Genomic DNA, 26874 nt, shown 5'->3' with positions numbered 1-26874 from the left:
TTATTGAGGAAAATAAAAGCTCATGGTATAGGGGGTAACATGTTGGCATGGATAGAAGATTGGCTGGCTAACAGGAAGCAGAGAGTAGGCATAAATGGGTCTTTTTCAGGTTGATAATGAGTGGTGTGCCACAGGGATCAGTGCTGGGACCTCAACTGTTTACAATTTATATAAATGACTTAGATGAAGGGATGGATGGGATGGTCACCAAATTTGCTGATGACACAAAGATAGGTAGGAAAGTAAGTTGTGAAGAGGGCTTAAGGAGGCTACAAAAAGGTATAGATAGGTTAAGTGAGTGGGCAAAGAACTGGCAAATGGAGTATAATGTGGGAAAATGTTAAATTGTCCATTTTGACAGGAAGAATAGAATTGAAGTATATTATCTAAATGGTGAGAGATTGCAGAGCTCTCAAGTGCAGAGGGATCTGGGTGTCCCAGTGCATGAATGACAAAAGGCTCGTATGCATGTAAAGCAAGTAATTAGGAAAGCTAATAGAATTTTATCTTTTATTGTGAGGGAAATTGAATATAAAAGTTAGGAAGTTATGCTTTAGTTGTACAGGGCACTCGCAAGACCACATTTGGAATACTGTGTACAGTATTGGTCACCTTATTTAAGGAAGGATGTAAATGCATTGGAAGCAATTCAGAGAAGGTTTACCAGACTAATACATGGAATGGGTGGGTTGTCTTATGAGAAAAGGTTGGACAGACTAGGCTTGTATCTGCTGGAGTTTAGAAGAGTAAGAGGCGACTTGATTGAAACATATAAGATCCTGAGGGGTCTTGAAAGGATGGATGTGGAGAGGATGTTTCCTCTTGTGAAAGAATATAGAACTAGGGGTCACTGTTTAAAAATGAGGGGTCGCCCATTTAAGACAGAGATGAGACGGAATGTTTTCACTCAGAGGGTCCATAAGACCATAAGATGTAGGTGCAGAAGTAGGCTATTCAGCCCATCGAGTCTGCTCCGCCATTCAAAGAGATCATGGCTGATCTGATAATCCTCAACTCCACTTTCCTGCTTTTTCCCCATAACCCTTGATTCCCTTAATAATTAAAAATCTGTCTATCTCCGCCTTGAGTAAACTTAACGACCCAGCTTCTACAGCCCTCTGCGGTAAAGAATTCCACAGATTAATTACCCTCTAAGAGAAGAAATTCCTCCTCATCTGTTTTAAATGGGCGACCCTTACTCTGAAATTATGCCATCTGGTCCTAATCTTCCCCCAGTATGTCTTCAGAACTCTCTTCCTGAAAAGGTGGTGGAAGCAGAGTCTTTCAATATTTTTAAGGCAGAGATGGATAGATTCTTGGTAAGCAAGGGGGTGAGAGATTATCGGCGGTAGATGAGTGCAGATTTCCGATTACTATCTGATCAGCCATGATCTTATTAAATGGTGGAGCAGGCTCAAAGGGCTGAATGGCCCACTTCCGTTCCTTGTTTGTATGTTCATATGTATTTATGTACACAAATACTTTATTCAAAATAAATATAAACAACAAATTCAGCCAATGCTAGGTGATAATGTTGTTTCAAGGTTGTGAAGTTAACAACCCAGGTAGAACTACATACCTACAAAGAGAGAAAAGAAAAACAGCTGTGTGCTTGCTCCCATCAACCTGGAGTACATAGCATTTAAGTCATTTTTAAAATTCATTCTCAGGATGGGGGGATCACTAGCAAGGATGGGATTTATTGTCCATCCCAAGCTGCCCCAAGAAGTTTATGGTGGGCCGCCTTCTTGATGTTGTATAACTTGCTAGGCCATTTCAAAGGGAAGCTGAGTCTATCACATTGGTAACGGACTGAAGTCACATATAAATCTAGTAAGGATAGCAAGATTTCTTCCCTAAAAGACAATTCATGCTCTGGTCATTATTTGTTGCTGAAACCCTTTGTTACCTCTAGACTATTCTAACACACTCTTGGATGGCTTCCCATATTCTACACTCTGTTAACTTGAGGTCATCCAAACTGTGCTGCAAATGTCCATGCTCATGCCAAGATGTACCTATAGTCCCCAACCCCCTTGCTCATTGACCTACACTAGCTCCCAGTCAAGCAATACTTCGATTTTAAAATTCTCATCTTTGTTTTCAAATCCCTTCCTGGCCTTAGCCCTCCCTATTTCTATAATCCCCTCCAGCCCCACAACCCTCCGTGATCTGTGCTCATTTAATTGTGGCCTCTTGATGTTCCCTGATTTTAATTGCTTCACCATTGGTGGTCATGCCTTCAGCTGCCTTGGCCCTAAGCTCTGAAAATCCCTCCCTAAACCTCTCCACCTCTCTTTCCTCCTTTAAGATGCTCTTTAAGACCTACCTCTTTGACCATCTGCCCCAATATCACTTTATGAGGGTTTCTGTCAAACTTAGCTTTATAATGCTCTTGTGAATTGCTTTGGATGTTTTTATCATTATTATTATTGTTAAAGGCTCTTCATAATTACAAGTTGTTGCTGTTGTAGTGAATCGGTAGGGTTTTTAATGACAATCCAGCAACTTCTGTCAATTTTATTTTTACCTACTTTATATTTACATATATTTAAAACTAAATTCAAAATTCCCACACTGTCACGATAGAACTTGAACTCATTATTAATCATGCATAATAACACCCCTTTTTCTTGTACTCTGTTTTGTATAAAATGTCCTGTCATGTCAGACATATAACCACCATCACTATAAATTTTACATTTTTCTACAATGCAAGCGAAGTGGTTGAATACATGGTTATTCTGCATTTGAAGGAGACTTTTAAAACCAAATCATTTGAACTCCTGTATTTGTGGAATTAACATCATTGCAGCCACTTCCTATGCAGTTTTGGATATTTATAATTCACATCTTGTGCTGCATTATCCACAGATCAGATAAAAATCACAAGATTTGATTTTTATCTGGACTATTTTATATGTGGAAATATAAGATTGTGGTATAAATTTAATTATTTAGTGTTTATATTTTAATTATTTTCTAGCTATAAAGTGATTCAGCTTTGTTCTACATTTCCATGACAACTCATCAATGTTGTCTATGAAACAACTATAGCAGTGAAGAAAAAAAAGGAAACCTGCATTTCTATAGTGCTTTTCACAATCACCAGGCATCTCAAAGCACTTTACAGCCAATGGAGTGCATTCTTGAAGTGTAAGCACTATTGTAATGTGGGAAACGCGGCAGCCAATTTGCACACAGCAAACTCCCACATACAGCAATATGATAATCACCAGATAATCTATTTTGTGATGTTGATTCAGGGATAACTGTTGGCCAGGTGACAGGGATAACTCCCCTGCTCTTCTTTGAAATAGTGCCATGGGATCTTTTACATCCACCCGAGCAGGCAGATAGAGCCTCAGTTTAAAATCTCATCTGAAGGACAGTACCTCCCTCAACATTGCGCTGAGAGCGTCAGCGTTAATTTTGGTGCTCAAACCCTGGAGTGGCTCTTGAATCCAGAATCTTGTGATTAACAAGTGAAAGTGCTACCAACTGAGCCATGGCTGAGCCCAATTATGTTATTTGTTCACAATTTTTAAATTTCATATAATTTTAAGAGATTTCTGTTTTCAGTCATTAAATAGAAAATCTGTCTTAATTAATTGACTACCAGTCATCGACTAGTATTGGTGAATGAGCGTTTTACATATTCTTATAACATCCCTCTGTCCACTATGTTAAATCATTTTAAATAAACAGGTTAACACCTCTGTTAAGATAATAGAGAAATGCAATAAGAGTTCATTCAACACTAATTTCAAACAATGATTTCTAGATTATATTTATCATCAGGCAAACCTATCAAAAAAAGGGGCTGAGAAACCAGGAGACATATGGATAGCTGAAGGATGCTGAATGCTTCTGGACATAATGCATTTTTGTTTTCACAAATGCAGCTGACTGAATCACTAAATACAATCTCATCATCATCTTTTCCCATAAGGTATATATTTATTACACAGGGTATTACAGCCTTTATTGCCTACATTTTATATTTTAACTAAAAATAAATGAATGGTTATGTTGTTTACACGATTCAGAGTATTAGAATTAGCCAACAGTATATTACAGAACTGTGGTTAGATCACAAAAATAGACTTTTAAGATTCTTATTTCCAGTTTATCTGCTCTACAAATGTTACAAGGGATGGCTTGCTGGTTATTTTAATGGAGATAGAGAATGTTAAAAGTTATTCAAAGATACTGAAGACCATATTTTGAGTTTTCCTCATTTCTGGCTTTTTTAAATTCCTGAACAACTTTAGATTTCCTCCTCAAAAATGAGATCAGAGTTTGCATCAATTAATAACTTTGCAATAATCTATTTTCACAAAAATGTTAACAGCAATGTGATCTAATGAAGAAGTATAAATGATGACAGGATGTTTTCTAACAAGACATTCTGCTTCATTCAAATTCCTTTCCTAGGCCCTATATTGTTTACCATTATTGCATCAACGTACAATGACTGCAAACTTAAAACTTCTATAGTACATTGATCATAAATATGCCCTTTATAGTAAATGTAAATAATTGCAAAAATATGTCAGTCATGTTTTATTTTTCTATATGTTTTTATTCATTTCTTCTTTTCCAATTCTGCCGAAGTGTCTTTTCAGAATAAATATGGCAGTTTCGCACAATATTTTTCCTAGTTATATATTTGAAATGTTTTCAAAGTGTTTTGCATCGCCATATTTTTTCTACAATATGGTCAGAAAGTTACATTATAATGAGTAATAGTTTAGAACCATAACACTGGTGCCGGATGTCTAAATATTGCAGCCAAGGATGATCTTGAGACTTCAAGCAAGTTTTAATCCTCTTTAGAAAACAAACGTGTTTTTTGTTTAAAACATAAACATAATGGCGAATTATTACATGTATATTAATATTTGAGATATTTCTGAAATTATAGTGTTCATACATTATGTCCTCGACTATATTTTATTCTCACAGACAGAATCGCCTGTGCTGACAGCGGACATTTCGAAACGAATAGCTCAGCAAAGCAGCTGTTGGTGCAAAGTACCGACTACACGATCTTTTTTTCTGCTTAAAATTCATTTATCGTCACTAATGCCGACTAATTGACACCAGATACGCGTTTATTCAACAAATCGGGATCTAAAATAGAAGATGCCAGATAAATTTTCGATGTTTGCGATGACTATTTCTGTGATTATAATCCGGTTTGTGTGGTCATTGCAATTTGACGATGCAATGCGGAAAATGCTCTTCAGTCCGATGAGATGGAAATGGGAAGTGGGAAATTGGGTGAGACATTAAACAGCACCTTAAAGGCAACTCCAAGTCGCTGACATCAAGGTAAGTAGAAACAGTGGTTTTTAAATGGTGTCTGTGCTGAGTATAAATGTAACTATAAAAATCAAAAACCATTTTCTATATTACAGGACGTCCATCACTATGGCCATTTTGTGCAATTCCAAAACATAAATGAAACGTAGCAACGACTATTACACCAAACTAAATTGGTGTGATACTTTCCCCGCACTTTAAAGACTTAGATAAAATAAATCGATCAAAAACACGGGCAGATAGAACCCCCCCACCCCATCGCGCTGAATTTGAATCTTATGTTTCTAATGCATTGCAACTGGTGGATTGCAATCGCATCGAGGTCTGGCTCCTATTTCTCCTTCCATTCTCTGAAATAAGCTTCTGATCCTGAGGATCAATATTGATTCACAGAGGAGAAATATTCATTACCAAACCGGGTGGGTGTGTTAACCAATTTACCGCTTCAGTCCAACTGCAAGCTGTAAATAGATGTTAGACCAGACCAGTTTTAACCCTTTGCGCTCAAAAATCAACCGATCAAAGTGATGTTGTTTTCAGCTGGGAAGAACCACTCGATGAAGGGAAGGTGAAAAAAAAAATGAACAAATTTACTCTTATGTGCACCATTAAAATATGGAAATACTTACTATGTACTTTCTAAATACCTTCCCCACAGCTCCGATACTTGTCAGTGTTTCTTATTCGGCGTAAATGCATAGTGTCATTCGCAGAATTTAAAGTGATGCTACCATACTTTAGTAGAAGATATTAATGGGGCCATTTCTCTTCCCCTGCCTCCCTCGAGATGTAAAAGTGGCAAAAAAGTGAAGAAATTTGACAGCTAATCTCGTCAATGATCCAAATGAGAACAATTTATTCCTTGCGAGTGTAATGAAATCGCGCTGTCGGGAAAATAACTATTAAGTACGTGTCGTTAATCTGAAATCCAACCTGTACGTTTATACTAGTATCGAATTCAAAAGGACTGTAATGACAGCCAGAAAAGAAAACTAATGGACGACAGCCCATTGGGCTTGAAGAGTGAGCCGGTGCTACCCTACCCCGAGAGGCGGCGGATGTGTATGTGTGTGTGCTGTAAGAGTATCCTGCTCACAGCACACCAGACATAAACACTAAATACACGTGGACTTCCACAATACAATAACAGGCCTCCAAACACCGGCAAAGAAACCATCTCGGACACAGACTCTCCATATTGAGCACTCTTCTATATAACCAATCCAAAATTATGTAGCCACAATTCCAAGAATTTGAGCTTAATTGTCACGGTTTACTTTTCTATAAACCACGTTTCCTTCTTTAAGTACGCTTTTGATGTTTAATTGACAGCTTAGAAATTAATTCCCACCCTAGTGTGAACGAAACCCAGACACAACAGTTTCGCGGAGCTACTATGTTTTATATGTAACATAAGACATAAAAACTTACTGTCTCAATACAATTCCAGTTTCCTCCCCTCAAATTGTCTTCCTGGAAATAGTTGATTGCTCAGGTCTTCTTTGAAGCTAGGACCGAGGGGGCGGGGAAGTAAAATGGGGAACTGTTTTTGTTTTGCTGTCCTCGGTTTGTCTACAGCATTGCACATATGCGTCTATGTGAGTAGCGCTCAGTGTGTGTGTGTATCTCTGTTCTTGGGCTCGCGCTCAGTCCCCGTGTATCACTCACTGACCCTGGGCTCGCGCTCAGTCCCCGTGTATCACTCACTGACCCTGGGCTCGCGCTCAGTCCCCGTGTATCACTCACTGACCCTGGGCTCGCGCGCTCAGTCCCCGTGTATCACTCACTGACTCTGGGCTCGCGCTCAGTCCCCGTGTATCACTCACTGACCCTGGGCTCGCGCTCAGTCCCCGTGTATCACTCACTGACCCTGGGATCGCGCTCAGTCCCCGTGTATCACTCACTGACCGTGGGATCGCGCTCAGTCCCCGTGTATCATTCACTAACCCTGGGCTCGCGCTCAGTCCCCGTGTATCACTCACTGACCCTGGTCTCGCGCTCAGTCCCCGTGTATCACTCACTGACCCTGGGCTCGCGCTCAGTCCCCGTGTAGCCCTGACCCTGGGCTCGCGCTCAGTCCCCGTGTAGCCCTGACCCTGGCCTCGCGCTTGGTTCCTAGCTGCCTGTCTGTGGACTCGCGTTCAGTTCCTGTCTCTTTTTCCTTCTCCGACTCCAAACTTCTCCTGTGCGGCACCACGCTCGGTTCAGTTTAAGTCTCACAAACTAATCAAAACACTACAGTGCAAAGCCGCGCCTTTTTGTCGCTAGAAAGCAGGCAAATTATAACAAAAAAGTTCATGTATTTTTCTTGTTATTATCTACAATGGAAGTTTTTTCCCCCCTGTTTTAGTATATGTTTTAGATTTTACAAAATTCTCAGTTGCCATTTAATATATGAATCTATGTCCAGTCTTGGGGATGGAGCATGCCGGGATACTGGAGGATTTAAACGAGTCTGAATGTATAAATGTGCGCATGTACAACTCCAGGAAGCTCCGCCATGTGTTTTTTATGACCCTCTGTATAGGATTATACCCCAACACGTTTCACCCAGATCAGATTCACGGATATTTATGAACTGCAAAACTATATTGATACCTAACTAACTACACTGATAAATGGCGCCATGGATAGTCTAATTATTGCTACTCAATTCTCTAACGTTGAAAAATAATATCCATCATTTTCTAAATTGAACATTTAAAATTGTTTTTAAATAGACATTTTGTCGAAGCTTTTTATTTTGCATGCATCAGGATAATTGGCAAGAATACATTGTAAGGGAAAACAACAAATTTATACTGTATAAGAGAAGAGTAAGACGCGACTTGATTGAAACATGTAAGATGCTGAGGGATCTTGATAGGGTGGATGTGGATTGAATGTTTCCGCTTGTGGATAAACCTAGTTTAAAACAGGTCACTGTTTAAAAATAAGTAGTCGCCCATTTAAAACAGATGAGGCAAAATTTTTTCACTCAGGGTCATGAGTCTTTGGAATTCTTCCTGGAAGGGTGGTGGAAGCAGAGTCTTTGAATATTTTAAGGCAGAGGTGGATAGATTCTTGGTAAGCAAGGGGGTGATAGGTTATCGGGGGTAGGTGGAATGCAGATTTCAGGTTACTATCAGATCAGCCATGATCTCATTAAATGGCAGAGCAGGCTGGAGGGGCTGAATGGCCCACTCCTGCTCCTTGTTTGGTTGGCAAGTGGATTCTGATTGGCATTGTCATGGAGAATGCATCAGTTGATGATGACTGACAATTAACCGCCAAGCATTATTTGAAATTTAAACCAAGCAACTTGACTCTGATTTGTCAAGGCATTGCCCCGAGGAAAGAACCAGCGAATGGCTGTCACTTATTTTGTTTAGCTGAAACAGGCACAATGCATGTACATGTTCTTTCTGTCTGTAAAGAATGGGGCCCTGTGTATTAATATGTGTAGCTTCCAGTACACGCAAATGAGCTAAATGCGAGCCCTACTGAATCTTAAATTGATTTTCAGTGTAGTTCTTAGCACACAGGATTATTTAGCAAATGTTGTCCAACCGCTGAATTACATCTGATGTTGGACACTGTGTTTTGGGTTTTTGCAAGCGTGGGCTGGTTGGGTACAGTCTGTACCTTATTCATTGCAAACAACAGAAGGGACATGCTGTTTGATAAGATCCGCTAGTCTTTGGATTAATGGCCTACATACCTGGCATCACACTGGCACTGAAATTCATATACCACATTACTCATTTTTGTGATAGAATATCTTTTTGGCTTGATGGAAGTATCCTGTTAGTCATGAATATCACTCGTGTTGCTACCGCATAGTAAATTTTTGAGATACCTTGCCCTTCCAGGGTAATCTGAAGTAGACTGGGTATTTTTTTAAGGCTGAAAGTGACAGCCTTATACCCTTTCATGAGTTTGCATGATATACAGTGTGAAATGATCTGCAGGATGCCTTTGATGCGCCTATTTCAGCATCAAGCTTGCATGGTGAGCAAATGGCTTGGGCCCTATTTATGGGGTGCTGATAAGGCCAAACTTGTAGCGTGTGTAACTGTAAGAATCTCAATGTGTATATTGAACAGTGAAGGTAGGCTTCCAGTAGACCATGGTAGAGAATCCCCTGGCAGATTTCTTAACTAGTATGTCAAAGAAAGGGAATTCATCTGACTGCTCCATTTCAAAGGTGAATTTGAGTGCAGGAATGGAGCCCATTAAGACATGCAAGGAAATTATTACATGCAGCTGCAGACTTAAATATAGCAAATAAGTGACAGCCATTCACTGGTTCATTCCTCAGGGCAATGCCTTGACCAATGTCAAGCTGCCTGGTTTAAATTTCAAACAATGCTTGTCAGTTAACTGTCTGTCACCATCAACTGGTGAATTCTCCATGGCAATGCCTGTACTAATCACCACTCTCTTCTCATATGGTACAAATTTGTTGTTTTCCCTTACATTGTATTCTTGTGTGAATTGGCCTGATGAGTACAAAATGAAAAGCTTCAACAAAATGTCTCTTTTTTCAGCAATACTCAAGTTCTATACTACCAAACGACTTTAAAATAGACAATTGGTTAACATTGTAAAATAAATTGTGTCGAAAGGAAATATTATTGGAGATTTTAAAATTAAGCAAGCTTATTTGCATAGGGCTTTTTTTACATAAATATTCTAAAATAATTGTTATTTGCTTTATTTAAATAACAGAATTAGTGAAGATGGAACTGATTAAAAACTATTTCAACATATTTCTTGCAAAATGTTGAATTTAATTGATTAGAAGATATTTCCATTGTTACACATCTAGTAATTAAAAACTGAACAGAATGTGAAGCTGCACAAGTCCAAAAGTTCTTAAAGGCAAATCAGGAGTAGGAAGACTGTGTCTCACTGGCTGCAGAGGTGGAAAAAGGTTGCAGCGGCAAGCTGGTCCCAGTCATTGCGGTTTGATATGTCACCAAAAATGATCACCAAATTGTCAAGATTGTGTGGATAATGACAGCAGTCCAAGGTCCCCACATTAAACAAAATCACATGCAGGCTTCCACTAAAGTCCATTTGCCAAGTCCTGTGGTGATGGAGGATTGGCGGCCGGGTCAGGGCTGTGAAACTGGGAGTCCTTAGTCAAGAATCTGCAAACAGGAAATACGTTCATGAAGGCTGATGGACACCTGTGCTGGGATGGAGGTGTCTTTGTGAAACTGCATCTGTGACTGACCATTCCTCCTCAGGATACCCTCTGCTCAGCCTAAATGGAGAGGTTATGAGAAATGATGGCCTGAAAATAAGCTGTTCCACTTTCCCCTGGTTGGGAAACCACATCCTGCAGGATCACCATCATTGTGGTCAAAGAAAGAAAACTTTAAATTTTGCAATTTGGAATGTTAGAACATTCATGTGTAATCTCAAGAGTGACCATCCAGAAAGAAGAACTGCAATCTTATGTGAGCTGTCAATACTCCAAGTTGATATCGCTGCCCTCAGTGAGACCTGCCTTCCTGGGAAGAGGCAGCTGAAGAAACAAGCAGGGGGATACACCTCCTACTGAAAAGGAAAGGTTGACGGAGACCCCTATGTCCATGGAGTTGGTTTTGCCCTCCAGAATAGAATCTTGGATGCACTGCCAGAACTCCAAATTGCATAAATGAAAGACCCAGGACACTTCGCCTACAGCGCAGCAAAATGTGACCATGATCAGTACTTATGCCATGACCCTTGACTCCAACAAAGATGTTAAGGAAAAGTTTGATTCTGAACTTGAGGAAGTCCCCACTGCCATCACAAAAGAAGAAAAGATCATTCATCTATGGGGTCTTTCATGCCAGGGTTGGCCATGACTCCGATGTCTGGAGTGGAACCATTGGGAAATATGGGGTGGGAAAAGTCAATGCAAATGGCTTCCTCCTGCTGACAAAGTGTGCTCAGCATTGGCTCATTATAACCTTCCACCAGAAGGACAAATACAAAACCACATGGAGCAACCTAGATCAAAGCATTGGCATCTCCTGGATTATATTATTATTCAGGTCAAAGATCTAAATGATGTTCCTATCACTCAATCCATGCAGGGACTGATGCCTGCTGGATTGATCATAGGCTTGTTCAATCGTTGATGAACATCCACCTAGCACTAAGACATCGCAAGACCCAAAAGTTGAATAGAAAGAAGCTCAATGTCTCAACCCTAAAGCAGCCTGAACAAAGAGAAGAATTCCATATGCAGCTCATAACCAATCTGGAAAATCTTCACACACCCAACTCCGTTCCAGAACAGGAGGACCAAATAAAGTCAGCTGTACCGAGTCCTGTACCGAGGCCATTGGCTTCGAGCATTGTCAAAACCAGGATTGGTTTGACAAAAATAATGCTGAAATATGTGACCTAGGACAAAAACGAGCAATGTTCCTTGCTTAGCAGAACAATCCAAGGTCACAAGTCACGAAGGCAGCATTCCAACAGTTCAATGCTGACATACGAAAGAGAAACCCAAAGATTAAAGGACATGTGGTGTGAAGAGAAAACCCAACAGATCCAACAAGTGCTGACCATCTTGACATGCAAAGCTTTCTTGAAGCCACCGGGGCCATTTTTAAAAATTCTTTCATAGGATGTTGGCGTCGCTGTCTAGGCCAGTGTTTATTGCCCATCCCTAATTGCTCTTGAGAAGATGTTGATGAGCTGCCTTCTTGAACCACTGCAGTCCATGTGGTGTACACCTACAGTGCTGTTAGGCAAGGAGTTCCAGGATTTTGATCCAGCGACAGAGAAGGAACGGCGATATAGTTCCAACTCGGAATGGTGTGTGACTTGGAAGGGAACATGCAGGTGGTGGTGTTCCCATGAGTCTGCTGCTAGGTGGTAGAGGTTGGGATTTGGTAGGTGCTGTCGAAGGAGCCTTGGTGAGTTGCTACAGTGCATCTTGTAGATGGTACACACTGCTGCCACTGTGCATCAGTGATGGAGGGAGTGGATTTTGAAGGTGGAGGATGGGGTACCAATCAAGTGGGCTGCTTTGTCCTGGATGGTGTTGAGCTTCTTGAATGTTGTTGGAGCTGCACTCATCCAGGCAAGCGGAGAGTATTCCATCACACTCCTGACTTGATCTATCGACCAAGGTCAAATTGACAAAATCTCCTTCGCTCACAGGATGTTGTTTCTCTTCTTAAGGATGACAATGTTATCCATCAATGCTGGAAAGAACACTTTGAACAACTCTTCAACCGTGAATTCACAGTGGTACTGATACTCCCAGTAACCTGCGGTTAAATCCATGGATGAACACCATTGATGGGGGAGCTGCATCAAGCAATGAAACAGATGAAAAACAACAAAGCCTGTGACCCTTATGGTATTCCAGCTGAGGTCTTCAAAGCTGGTAAACTTTTTCTCACATCAAGGCTCCATGCACTCATCCAATGGATTTGGGAGGACAAAGAACTCCCTTGACTTCAGGAATGGCAGAGTAGGAACTATCTTCAAGAAGGGAGATAAATCATGCTGTGGAAGTTATTGAGGTATTTTTCTCTTGTCCAGAACAGGGACAATCTTGACATGCATTCACCTGAATCGCCTACTCCTGTGGCTGAGGAAATCCTTCCAGAGACATAGAGTGGCTTTGGACCTTTCAGGGGAACCTCCAACATGGTCTCTGTTGCCAGACAAATCCACAAAAAATGTCAAGAACACCAGGAAACTCTTCATTGCATTCAGCGATCTGACCAAAGCATTGACTCAGTAAATCATGAGGCTCTGTGCATTGCGCCCCAAACCTTTGGGGCACAAATAAATTCCCAAAATACTGCAATTCTTTCATGATGATATGACTGCAGCTGTCTTGAGTGGGACATCCGAAACTGATGCCTTCAAAATCCAGAAAATACAAACATATGAATTAGGAGCAGGAATAGGCCATATGGCCCCTAAAGCCTGCTCCACCATTCAATAAGATCATGGCTGATTTGATTGTAGCCGCAATCTACATTCCACCTATCCCCAATAATCTTTAACTCCCTTGTTAGTCAGGAGCCAATCTACTTCCACTTTAAAAATATTCAATGACTCTACTTCCACTGCTCTCTGGTGAAGAGATCCAAAGACTCATGACCTTTTGAGAGAAAAACATTCTCCTCATCTCTGTCTTAAACGGGAGACCCATTATTTTTAAACTGTGTCCCCTGGTTCTAATCTCTCCACAAGGGGAAACATCTTTTTAGCATCCACCCTGTCAAGCCCCCACAGGATTTTTTATGTTTCAATAGGATCACCTTGCATTCTTCTGAACTCCAATTGATGCTGTCAGACCTGCTGAGTTTTTCCAGGTAATTCTGTTTTTGAATTGATACAAGCCCAGCCTGTCCAGCCTTTCCTCATAAGATAACACCCCCAACCCCCCAACTCCTATATCAGTCTAGTGAACTATGAATTACTTTTAACATATTTGTATCCTTTCTTAAATATGGAGACCAAAACCGTACGCAATACTCCAGATGTGGTCTCACTAGATCCCTGTACAACTGTAGCAAAACATTCCTACTTTTATAAAAGCAAAATACTGCGGATGCTGGAAATCTGAAACAAAAACAGAAAATACTGGAAAAACTCAGCAGGTCTAACCATCTGTGATGAGAAAAACAGTTAACGCTTCAAGCCCGTATGACTCTTCTTCATCTGAAGAAGAGTCATACGGACTCAAAAGGTTAACTGTTTTTCTCTCCGCAGATGCTGTTAGACCTACTGAGTTTTTCCAGCATTCCTACTTTTATATTTTATTTCCGTTACAATAAATGCCAGCATTCCATTTGCCTTCCTAATCAATTATTGTATCTGCATACTAACTTTTCATGTACCAGGATACCCAGATCCCTCAGTACCTCAGAGATCTACAATCTCTCTCCATTTAAATAATAAGCTGCTTTTCTATTCTTGTTGCCAAAGTGGACAAGTACGCATTTCCCCACATTATATTGCTTCTGCCAAATTTTTGCCCACTCACTTAACCTATCTATGTCCCTTTACAGACTCCTTATGTCCTCCTCACAGCTTACTTTCTGACCTATCTTGGTGTCATCAGCAAATTTAGCAACCATACATTTGGTACCTTCATCCAAGTCATTGGTATAAATTGTAAGTAGATGAGGCCCCAGCACTGATCCCTGTGGAACTCTAGTCATCACATCTTGCCAACCCGAAAATGGCTATTTGTACCTACTATCTGTTTCCTGTTAGCTAACCAATCCTCTATCCATGCTACAATGTTACTCCCTACATCATGAGCTCTTATTTTGCATTGCAACCTTTGATATGGAGCCTTGTCAAATGCTTTCTGGAAATATAAATATGGCACATCCATAGGTTCCTTTTTATCTATGTTGCTTATTACTTCTTCAAATAACTCAGATACTTTCCCTTTCACAAAACCATGTTGACTCTGCCTGATTGCATTGAGATTTTCTAAGTACCCTGCTATAACCTCTAATAATAGATTCCAGAAAATTCCCTTTAACAGATGTTAAACTGACTCATCTGTAGTTTCTTGCTTTCTGTCTCCCACCTGCCTTGAATAGAGGAGTTAAATTTACTATTTTCCAAGCACCATGTGATATACAGAGCTAAGTGATCCCCCAACCAATGGATCAGATCTAAGCTCAAGTCCTGCCACATCCAGTCCTGAATGCTGCTGGACAATTAAACAACCAAATGGAGGAGGAAACTCCACAAATACCCCATTGTTAATGATCAGGGAGCTCAGCAAATCAATGAGAAAGACAATGCTGAAGCATTTGTAATCATCTTCAACCAGAAATACGGAGTTGATGATCCATCTCGGCCTACTCCTGAGGTCCCTACCATCACAGATGCCAGTCTTCAGCCAATACAATTCACTCCATGTAATATCAAGAAATGGCTGAAGGCACTGGAGTCGGCAAAGGCTATGTAGCTGAGAACATTGCGGTAATAGTACTGAGGACTTGTGCTCCAGAACTAGCCACGCCCTTAGCCAAGCTGTATCATTAGCTACAACACTGGCATTTACCTGGCAATGTGGAAAATTGCCCAGATATGCGCTGTTCACAAAAACGAGGGCAAATCCAACCAGGCTAATTACCATCCCATCAGTCTATTCTTGATCATCAACAAAGAGATGGAGAGTGTCATTGACAGTACAATCAAGTGGCACTTACTCAGTAATGAGCTGCTCACTGACAACCAGTTTGTATTCTGCTAGTATTACTCAGCTCCTGACCTCATTACAGCTTTGGTCTAAACATGGACAAAAGAGCCTAACTCAAGAGGAGAGGTGAGAGTGATTTCCCTTGACATCAAGGTAGCATTTGACTGAGTGTGGCAGCAAGGACCCTAACAAAACTAGAGTTAATGGGAGTCAAGGGGAAAGCTCTTCACTGGTTGAAGTCATACCTAACACAATGTTGTGATCGTTGGAGATCAATTATATCAGTGCTGGAATACTGCTGCAGGAGTTCCTCATTGTAGTGTCATCAGCCCAACCATCTTCAGCTCAATTACCTCCCCTCTGTTATAAGCTCAGAAATTAAGATGTTTGCTGATGATTGCACAATTTTCAGCATTACTTGCAACTCCACAGATACTGAAAGTCTGTGTCCATATGCAACAAGACCTGGGCAACATTCAGGCTTAGGCTGACAAGTGGCCAGTAACATTCACATCACACAAGTGCCAGGCATTGACCATCTCCAACAAGAGAGAATCCAACCATCTCCCCTTGACACTCAGTGGCATTACCATCACTGAATCCCCCACTATCAACATCCTGGGGGTTACCATTGACCAGAAACTGAACTGCACCAGCCATATAAATACTGTGGCTACAAGAGCAGGTCACAGAGCACAAGTCAGGAGTGTGATGGAATCCTCTCCACTTGCCTGGATGAGTGGAGCTCCAACAACACTCAAGAAGCTTCCAGGACAAAGTAGCCTGCTTGATTAGCACCCCATTCACTACTTTAAACATTCACTCCCTCCACCACTGAAAGCACAGTGGCAGAAGTGTGTACCATCTACAAGATGCACAGCAGCAACTCACCTGGGCTCCTTCCACAATACCTTCTAAACACGCAACCTCTCCTACCAAGAAGGACAAAGGCATAAGATACCTGGGAATGCCACTACCTGTAAGTTCCCCTGCAAGCTATGCATCATCCTGATTTGAAGCTGCAGCGCAGTTCCTTCACTGTCGCTGGGTCAAAATCCTGGAACTCCCTCCCTAGTAGCACTGTGGGTGTTCCTAAAACACATGAACTTCAGTGGTTCAAAAAGGCAGCTCACCACCAGCTTCTCAAGGGCAATTAGGGATGGGCAATAAATGCTGGCCTAGCTAGCGACGTCCACATCCCGTGAAAGAGTAAATAAAATTATAATATATTTCAAAATGTAAAGTAGACCAAAATGAAAATACCAATCACAAGTCGAAAAATAGCCCATAATTTGTAATGAATGGGTTTCACCTTGATTAATACTGCCCTCAGCAGCTAAGTGTAAAACGGCAAATGCATAACTTAGCTTTATTTTGTGAGTAAATAATTACAGCGATGTTTAGCAGATACGTTTTAACTATCTAGAACACAGTCAAGACCCACCTTAACCACCAATTCTATGCATTTTATCCTTCGTGTATTATTGCCTGAAAATGACATTTCGGACGAGGCTAATCTACAACCCAAGACATGGTGCATGGTTATCATTTGATTCCATCTCTTCCGAGCATTTGTTAACTATATCCTATCTATAATTTATCGCTCCTCCAATCAAATTCCCATATTGCTCTTCTGTCGTGCCCAGCATAAAAGGTTTAACGCAGGATGTTATGACAAGTAATAATTGTAGAAAATGTGTGGGCTGTACCTTTTAGTACATTTTCTTTAGTACGGAACTTTGCCCAAACATTACAGTCGTACATTTGTTGGGAATTGTAATTTAAATTAAAAATGCACACATTTTCTAAAATATGAAACATGGAGGCAAGCACTCACCAGCTGACTTAAAGTGATATAAACTTTTGGTCGGTGAAAGTTTTGGGGGGAGACAGAGAGAAAGATCCTATCTCACGTTGGTTAACGATGATTTCTGGCTGGCCAATATGTTTAAGCATAATTGATACTCGCTATTGCCAAACTAAAAGATTGTTTTCATGTAGACAAGTGCTCCCTCAAAACCAATTCCATACAAATTACCGGAAACCAGGCGATGTAATTAGGGTTGCTCAAACGTCAATCAAAGCAAAGAACTCGAATACGGCTCAACAATTTGGCGGCCACTAAACAACAAAACAGATCATCATTATCCCGTTGTACTTTTGGGCCCCGGAACCACTGTTGCTTCATGCTGCCCTCGTATAAGCAGTTAGATCCCAATACGACGCCTAGCCCACAGCTTGCGTCGAGGGGTCAGTACACCACGCTTAAATTGGTTTTGGGACAGACCTGAGGGGCATGCAAGCGCTTATAGAATGGAACTCAGTTCAATTCAATTCAATAGAAACTACTGCAGTGTTCCAGTTTAACCGTGTACAATCAAAGGACCCTTCTCCAGGTGGCAAAGTGGTTTAATACTTTAACTTGTATAATACAAAAGACAAGTTTAACAGAAGGTGTCATATTTGCACACTCTATATTTTATTTATGACCATCATGGCGAATCCAGTGATATTATATTCCTCAACTGAACAGTAGCTATCTAATGCTTTTAAGACAGCCTCTATAATAGAACGGCTAGTCTTACAAAAGGTTCATCTTTACATACTCAGTCACTTATTTATAACCCAGAGAATGACTTCAGTGACTTTCTTGCTTAATCAGCAAGGAAATGGGAATGAGTGGCTAGAGACTACAATCATTTCTCCTTAGTCAATAAGACGATTAAGACATTTAACTTAGCTAAAATCGAATGACTTAAAATAAAATATTTTTGAGCATTACACCCTACTTGTTGAACAAAGCCGCACCAAATTCAAGAGATACTTTCAATGTCGTTAACGCGCAACATCCGATGGAAGTCAGGATATTGGCAACGTCAACAGCCCATGTGCTGAAAGGTCAGCATCTACCAACAATGAAGGCACTATGAAACCAACTGCTACAAGTCCTTCCCATAGGACAAGTTTTCACGGGGCCTTAAAACTCAAAAGCGTTATATTGATTTAGAAACAAACCTTCAAATGTATTAAAACAGAGGTTGCAGATTTGGGATGCTGATTCAGTAAGTGTATCAGTGTGTGTTTTAAATTCTATTCCAAAATATGCCATTTGCTTTAGTCAGTGGTTAATGCAGTGTCCCACCCTACAAAATATAAAATTTCATTAAGTGCGCCTGGATGAAAGCAGTTAGGTAAAGCTTTCGCGTCTCTGCGATGCACACAATCCATGAAGTTGGTCAACTGAGACAACTGTCATCTCAAACTAATCGTCCTGGCGAGCACGCTGAATAATGCAAAAGAAGCAGGGTTGAAAAAAAAGGAACAATTGATGCTAACAGCCACATTTGAAAATAAGAAAAGAGAATTTGGAAATATGGTATTGTTTCTCTTTTCGGAGCGGGGAGATGTTGAAGGTGAGAACATCTTTGTCGAATTTTAATTTTTCATTTTCATTCTTCCCCGCTTTAGGTAACGTCGTAATATCTGCATGTGTAAACTGAGCGATCGATGCCGTGCTGTCCGTTTACGTTTCATTATTTGCATACGTACACTTGGGATTGATTTCAAATCGTTCAAATGATATTCTAATACAGTCATTGTTCAGAGCGCCAATTCCCTTCAGCTGTACCTGCAGCAGAGGTCATGAACGGAAAAATAGACTTGAAGAAGTATATTCTCTTCATTTGTTCGGTGGTGGGGGGCGGGGAGAGAGTGGGGTCAGGCGAGTGTGATTTGGGACTAGTTTTCGAAACTTAAAAAAAATCGTCGGCGAAAAATTTACTAAGTGTCAAAACGGACAACATTCAAACATACAGCTCGGTTAAAAAGGAAAATTTTTAAAAAATCAACAAGATTCTCTAGCGTTTTATGCGCGGGTGCCTGATGATATGTTTGTTGCGAAGCAACCAAATGGCATTAATATGCTTAAACAATAAATAAAATGTACTTATTATTATTATCCTCTTTATACTTAGCACAAATATAAAGAGAGATAAGCCCCGGCTGACATTTCTTAACGAGTATGAGTAAAATGAGATGTCTGCGAGTGTATTACAGGTTTACTGAATAGAAATCATTAAAGTAAAATTAAAACTCCCATTCATTGGGTGTGAAGTCTGTAATTTTGGACAGAAAACCCCGCTGTGTGGTTTGAATTTCACTAGCCTTTAAAAGCACCAAGGAAACAGCGTCAACAGAGTGAGAAACGTTTAACTTTAATAAAATATAACTAAACATTATAAACAAATGTATTACTGCCCAGAGATATAAAAGGAAGCTTCACAAATACAGATCTGTTGAACTTAGTCACGAGTATTACTTGGAATTGCATATTGTTTACTCTAGAAATTGCTGAAAAAACAATGGCGAGGTCACTGAGCCTCACCATTATTGCTGCATAAAACAACCAGCTAAATGTGGCAAAGAGACACGCCATAAATTCCGATTATGGACTTTGCTGGAAGATTTTTGCTGCTTCATCATTAGAACCATAGAAAGGTTACGGTGCAAAAAGAGGCCATTCAGCCCATCGTATCTGTACTGGCCAAAAAGAGAAAGAAGAAACTAGCTGCTTATTTTAATCCAACTTCCCAGCACCTGGTCTGTAGCCTTGCAGGTTATAGATGTGGATCCAGGTACCTTTTAAATGAATGTTTCAGCCTCAGTCACCAACTTGGTGATTTCCAGATGCCCACCACCCTCTGGGTGAATAAGTTTTTCCTCATGGCACCTCTAATCCTTCTACCAATTGCCTTAATTCTATGGCCCCTGGTAAGTGACTCCTCAGCTAGGGGGAACAAGTTTTTCCTGTCTACCCTATCTAGGCCCCTCATAATTTTGTACATCTCAAATCTGTCATCCCTTAACCCCCCCTTTCTAAGGAAAACAACCCTAGCCTATTCAATCTCTCCTCATAGCTGCAATTTTCAAGCCCTGGCAACATTCTTGTAAATTGCCTCTGTACTCCCACCAGAGCAAATATGTCCTTCCTGTAATGTGGTGACCAGAGCTGTACACAAAATTCCAGCTGTGGCCTAACCAGCGTTTTATACAGTTCCATCATTCCATCCCTGCTTTTGTATTTAAGACCTCGTGCAATAAAGAAAAGCATTCCATATGCTTTCTTGACCACCTCGTCCACCTATTCTGCCACCTTTAAGGACCTGTGGACATGCACTCCAAGGTGTCTCACTTCCTCAACCCATCTCAATAACATCCAGTTTATTGAGTATTCCTTTCTTTGTTTGCCCTCCCTAAATGCACGACCTCACACTTTTCCAGATTGAATTCCATTTGCCACCTCTCCACCCACTCAACCAAACTATTGGTATCATTCTGGGGTCGACAGCTATCCTCTTCACTGTCAACTACACGGCCAATTTTTGGGTCATCTGCAAATTTCCCAATCATATGTCCCACATTTAAGTCTAAATCATTAATATATACAACAAAAAGCAAGGGCCCTAACACTGAGCCCTGTGGAACACCACTGGAAACTGTTTTCCATTCACAAAAACATCCATTGATCTTTACCCTTTGTTTCCTGTCACTGAGCCACTTTTGGATCCAACCTACCTCCTTCCCCTGTATCCCATAAGATCTCACTTTCCTGACCAGTCTGCCATGTGGGACCTTGTCAAATGCTTTACTGAAATCCATGTAGACAATATCCACTGCACTACCCTCATCAATCCTCCTTGTTACTTCCTCAAAAAATTCTATTAAGTTAGCAAGACATGATCTTCCCCTAACAAAACCATGCTGACTATCCCTGATCAATCTGTGCCTTTCTAAGTGACAGCTTATCCTGTCTCAGAATTGTTTCCAATAAATTGCCCACCACTGAAGTCAAACCTATAATTTTCTGGCTTATCCCTCGTACCCTTTTTAAATAATGGTATAATGTTCGCAGACCTCCAATCCTCTGGGACCTTGCCTGTATCTATGAGGATTGGAAAATGATCCTCAGAGCATCTGCTATTTCCTCCCTGGCTTCTTCCAACAGCCTGGGATACAATCCATCTGGCCCTGGTGACTTATCCACTTTCAAGGATGCCAGTCCCTCCATTACTTTCTCTCTCACTTTGCTTATTGTATCTAATATTTCACATTTCTCTTCTTTAACTAAAATGTCTGCATCATCCCTCTCCTTAGTGAAGACAGAGACAAAGTACTCATTGAGAATCCTGCCCACATCTCCTGTATCAACCCACACGTTACCATGTATATCTCTGATAGGCCCTACCTTTTCCTCAGTTATTCTCTTGCTCTTAATGTACTGGTAAAATATAAAAGGATTTTCTTTGATTTTACCTGCCAATATTTTTTTATATCCTCTCTTTGTTTTCCTAATTTCAATTTTACTTCACCCCTGTGCTTTCTATACTCCTCTAGACTTTCTACAGTATTAAGTCTTTTGTAACTTTTATAAGCTTTCTTTGTCTGCTTTATCTTGGCTTGTATGCTTCTGGACTGATGTGTCAGACACAGTGTGGACGTGTCCCCACAAAGACTCTGGCTGATCACCCTCCCCCAGAAGAATGTCCTGCAGCTGCTCCGTAACATCCTTGACCCTGGCACTAGGGAGGCAACACACCATCCTGGAGTCATGTCGATGGGCACAGAAACGCCTGTCTGTTCCCCTAACTAATGAATCTCCTATTACAGCTGCTCCTTCCCTCTTCTTTCTCCCCTTGCTAAGACCTAAAACATGACCATCGTGGCTTGTCCCTCACCATCGTTTGTCATGAAATTTCTGGATTTGCCCCATCAGTACAAATGAATCTCGCTGCTGCCATTTGGGTTGATAATTCATGTAGTAAGGACCCTGTTAATGATACAATTTATAGTCCTGACATACCACTCAACCTTGAAAGCCCAGAAAGGGAACATTAAAACTGTGGAGTCTCACACCTGCAGGTAGAAAATTATTCCTTGAGGTTTTTAAATGTACCACTTTTATATTTTTCCTACTTTTCGTTTGTGCCCTTTATCTCTCCTCTAATTCGGTTTCTTCCTTTCCCTCTCTTTATTTCTCGTTCCGTTCCTAATTTGACTCTAATTCACCTATTTCCTTCTCTGTTATTTTCTCTGTTCCTATAACCTTAAATATAATTGGTTAAGGATAGAGACCAATGTTCAGGAGTTTCCAGCTGTGCTGTTGCCATGGCCACATTAACAGTTCCAACAAACTGCGGCCCTAAAATATTAAGATCCGAAAGGTATGGAGAAAAATAAATCAATTCACGGTACTCGTCATGAGATGTGCCATTACAACAATGTCTGGGCCAGTGGGTTTCCTCTGCTAATCCAAAGAGGACACAATTTTGAAACATTTTCTGTTGCTGCTCAATAGCTACTTTCTGTTGTCCACACATTTATGATTTATGATTTGATGATTAGGGCTGACTGAAAGTATTGCCAAATAGGTTTTCTTGGCTGTGGTGATTAAGTTCAGCACAAAATAATTCTGTGTTATATTATACATTGGTTAGGTCATCTACGTACTGGTTTAGATTACTTTTCCTAGTTAATGTGAATTTAAACTACTAATTGAATCACATTATAAAATCCCAATTCCATTGATTCAAAGTCAATATACAGGCCATGAACTTGCATAATTTATTGCATCTGAGTCAAGATAATTCGGAGTACTTCGGCTACCCTTGGACTTGAACATATAATCAAGGCTGATACTTCAATGCAGCTTTAAGAGAACAGTGCATTGCCAATGGTGCCATTTTTGAATGAGTCATTAAAACAAGGCTCTCTTCCCGATGCCACAAACATCATTTCATGTTCAGTTGTGAACAGAAGAAAACATCGATCCCCAGTTATATTTTGGGGAGATAAAAACGAAAGAGAAAAATTTGAAATCAAAACAGAAGTGTTGAAATTGCATAGCAGTTTGATTGACAGAAAAAAATGCAAATCCATCATTTCCTGTGAGTTAACACTTATTTTTCCCTTACTCAGAAAATGTAAAATTCAACATTTCAGAAATTGGTACATAAAGGCACATACCTACCTACATATACAGGACAGACTTTTACCTTCGGCATACGGGCATGCGCCCAACATGCTGGAATGTAAAATGATGCACGATGATGTCAGGCGTGTGTCCTGACGTCACTGTGCACCATTGTGATCTTTCGTTTGGCCTATTAAGGCCATTAACAAGGTAATTAAGTTGAAGTTTATCTAACGGATGGTGGGCGGCCTTTACGTTTTTTAGGAAACTTCATCCATGAGCGAGATGAGGTTTCCTAAAGTTATTATAACTTAAATAAAAACGGTCCATTGAAATTAAAAACATGTCCCATCTCATGTGACACAGTCACATGAGGGGACATGTTTCATTGAATTTTTATTGCATTTATTAATTTTTTTCAAAAAATGCTTCAATCCCCCTGAGACACAGAGCTACCTCAGGGCGATTGAAGCGCTCTTTTGAGCACATGTGCGAGCTGCATGCCAGGCCCACTCTCCTTCCTCCCCCCGCCTACACAGGTATCGCTCAGCGCTACCGCTCGCGATCCACGCAGGGCGGGCCTTAATTGGCCCGCCCGTGTGAAATCGTGGTGTGGAGCCAATCACGGGTGGTGGTCGGCTTCCCGGCCGCCTCAGCCCGCTCCCGCCAAGCCCACCTGATGTGGGAAAAATTCAGACCACAATTTTCCCCACTGGAAACCAGAGTCAGAATTTACGTATTCAAATTCATACCAAGGACTTGTTCACAAAATCTAGGTTGATGCTTCAGCTTAGTACTTGAAGGAGCTGAATCCCGCACTATCAACATCCTGGGGTTCCCATTGACCAGAAACTGAACTGGGCTAGCCATATAAATACCGTGGCTACAAGAGCAGGTTTGAGGCTAGGAATCCTATGATGAGTAACTCATTTCCTGACTCCCCAAAGCCTATCCACCAAATACAAGGCACAAGTCAGGAGTGTGATGGAATACTCCCCACTTGCCTGGATGAGTACAGCTCCCGTAACACTCAAGAAGCTTGACACCATCCAGAACAAAGCAACCTGTTTGATTGGCACCACATCCACAAACATTCACTCCCTCCACCACCGACGCACAGTGGCAGCAGTGTGTACCATCTACCTGGAACTTCCCCTCCAAGTCACTCACCATCCTAACTTGGAAATATATCACCGTTTCTTTACTGTCGCTGTGCCAAAATCCTGGAACTCCCTCCCTAACAGCACTGTGTGTGTAGCTATAACACAGAGACTGCAGCTGTTCAAGAAGCCAGCTGACAACTACCTTCTCAAGGGCACTAAGGGGTGGGCAATAAATGCTGGCCTACCCAGTGATGCCCACATCCTGTAAATTAATGAAAAAAAACACTGCACTGTTGGAGACAGTGGGAAATTGTTGGACCCCCAGTCTGCCTTCTTAGGTGGATGTAACAGATCCTATGACATTATTTCAAAGAAGAGTTGGAGAGTTGTCACCAGAGTCCTGACGAATATTTATCCTTCATCCAACATCACTACAACTGATTAGCTGGTCACTATCTCTTTGTCGTTGGGTGATCTTGCTATGTGCAAATTGGCTGCTGGGTTTCCTACATTATAAAGTCAAAACACTTCTTGGCACTTTGGTATGTTCTGAAATTGTAAATGCAATATATAAATGCAATCTCTTCCAGATTGCACAATTTACTTCAAAATGGCATTAAATATAACAGGTGAAAATTGCAGTGTAAACATCTTTTAAAATAAATTACCCGATATCACAATCAATGTATATGTTGCAAAGAAAACCAAAATAATAAAGGCAGGAAAATTTGTCAATAAACACAGCATTTTGATTTAAGGGAGCAACATGTTTTTGCATCAGCCTAAATTATTATGCATGCAGAAAAAATTACCAGAATTAACCAATCAATACTGCCCCCACCCCTTCAACTCCAGTTAAACAATTTAAGTACAGTAATGACACTGCCATCTACCTGTCAATGTGGAAAGTTGTTCTGGTATATCTACAAACCTGCTCCCTGACATTCCGCTTGGGTTCTGTTAGAACCACTCGGCTCCATAGATTGTCACAACTTTGATCCACCCATGCATATACAAGCTGAATCCCAGAGAACTGATGAGAATAGCTGCCCTCAACATCAAAGCAGCATTCAACCAATATCTAAGAAGCCTTAGTATAATTGAGGATTGTGACCATCAAGGAGAAAATCCTCCATGGCTAGACTCATATGTGACCCAATGACAGAAGCTATGGGCGTTAGAGGCTACTCATTGTAGCCTGTGGGCATTATTGCACAAGTTTCTCTCTTTCCCACATCATAACATTAGGAGTGGAAATATTTACCTACAATTCAACATCCAGGCTTGGGTTGACCTAGTGGTAGGCAAAATTCACAATTAAGTGTCCAGCAATGACCCCCTCCAACAAGAAAAGTACAACCATAAATTAATGAAGGAACTAGACTGTGTCCATGTGGACAGACTCTTTGAATTAGATAGATTAAGGGAGAATTATCACTGGACATTTAGATATGTTACCTTAGCAGAGAATTAGCTCTGATGTGAGGAGGAATTGCTTTTTTCAGAGGGTCAATGCCTTTGGAACAAGTTGCAAGCACACACAGTCAGTGTAGATTCACTGCAAGCATTCAGAAGGGAGCTGGGTGTGTTCCAGACCATAGCTGATATTATCATGTAGGTGTGATGTTGGATGATATGCCTCAAGGCTCATCTCTTGAATTCATTTACCTTTGGGGGTTAGAGAGGAATTTCCCAGAATTTTTGCCCTTCAATAGGCCTAAGGCTTTTTGACTTTCCCAGGAAGTTATATGGCCTCTGGTGTGTGGAAGCATTGGGAATCAGAATGCTCGGTTAGACTACATGGGACAGTCCGCAATCACTACCTTTCTGTCTTTTGCTATTTGTGCCATTTTCATATGCTCGTAAAGACCTTCCTGTGACTTTTAAAGACATTTTGTCAAAGCTTTTCGTCTTGCACTCATCAGGACAATCACAAGAATACCAAGGTCAGGGGAAGCAACAACCTTACAGTGTATGACTCATATGGTATAAAGTTGTTGCTTCCCCTGACATTGGCATTCTTGAGCTTGTATTGATGAATGCAAGATGAAAAGCTTCAACAAAAATGTCTTTTTTCAGCAATACATCACCATTGTTGAATTCCCATCATCAACATCCTGGTCACCATTGACTAGAAGCTTAACTAAATCAGCCATATAAATGTTATGTTTGCAAGAGCAAGGAATTATTAAATGCTCCTGTGGAAGCCCCCTGAAATCCCCTATCTTGAGTACCTCCTACACTCCCCATATCTGTAGATTGTTTTACTGAAATCCTCAGCTCTCTGCATTTTCAAGAGT

General features: G+C 40.8%; 1 protein-coding gene and 1 long non-coding RNA gene across 5 annotated transcripts in view; both read right to left on the bottom strand.

Moving 5' to 3' along the window:
• Nucleotides 1-7679, bottom strand: part of eya4 (EYA transcriptional coactivator and phosphatase 4) — a 460934-nt gene extending 453255 nt beyond the window's left edge. The window contains exon 1 of one of the 4 annotated variants that reach the window (XM_078542404.1): nucleotides 6760-7679. The gene's annotated coding sequence lies outside the window, so the exon portion shown is untranslated. The remainder of the gene's footprint in view (nucleotides 1-6759) is intronic. The other 3 variants (XM_078542397.1, XM_078542398.1, XM_078542401.1) reach the window with 3 other exon arrangements.
• An 11393-nt stretch (nucleotides 7680-19072) lies between these two features.
• The window catches only part of LOC144680889 (uncharacterized), a 34934-nt gene continuing 27132 nt past the window's right edge, over nucleotides 19073-26874 (bottom strand). Inside the window, exons 2-3 of the long non-coding RNA XR_013576640.1 lie at nucleotides 25843-25868; nucleotides 19073-19130 (exon numbers count right to left, since the gene is read on the bottom strand). This is a non-coding gene — a long non-coding RNA (uncharacterized LOC144680889). The remainder of the gene's footprint in view (nucleotides 19131-25842; nucleotides 25869-26874) is intronic.

Source organism: Cetorhinus maximus, chromosome 5, assembly GCF_964194155.1.
Source record: "Cetorhinus maximus chromosome 5, sCetMax3.hap1.1, whole genome shotgun sequence".
NCBI classification, from domain to species: Eukaryota; Metazoa; Chordata; class Chondrichthyes; order Lamniformes; family Cetorhinidae; genus Cetorhinus; species Cetorhinus maximus.
This window is presented reverse-complemented; position numbering and strand designations above follow the sequence as displayed.